Source organism: Monopterus albus, unplaced genomic scaffold (assembly GCF_001952655.1).
Source record: "Monopterus albus unplaced genomic scaffold, M_albus_1.0 scaffold96.1, whole genome shotgun sequence".
NCBI classification, from domain to species: Eukaryota; Metazoa; Chordata; class Actinopteri; order Synbranchiformes; family Synbranchidae; genus Monopterus; species Monopterus albus.
The window spans coordinates 2883520-2883958 of record NW_018127976.1 but is presented as its reverse complement, the minus strand read 5'-3'; positions in this window follow the sequence as shown (position 1 = coordinate 2883958).

The window sequence follows — 439 nt, the reverse complement described above, 5'->3', positions numbered from 1 at the left end:
AATGAAACGACGCTCAGTAGTTGAATACTGATGGACAAAAGTAAACTAAAGTCAGTCAGAAGCTGTGTTCCATGTAGTATATACTGTTTAAGCCACAGATGATATTTCTACCTTTGAAACTAGCCTAATAGTGTGAATGAAAATAATTCAACATAACATGAAACCAGCCCACAGCAAGTGGTAGAAATCTGGGACAGAAGAAGGTGGTCTCAATAAAAAAAACTGCTGAATTTCATGGGCTCCTTTTTTCGGCCCCTTGGTGACTATGCTGAGAGTATTATTTTCACAGTTCCAGCTTTCCTTTAAGTAAAGTAAGTCATTTAATTCATGTTAACAACCAAAATGTTGTTCTAAAGCAGCTTTTGGTGTACTGTGTAGTATGTTAGGGTGTAACATCAACACCAGGTTAAAATGTAGTGTTCAGCATTCCTTCTGCTTG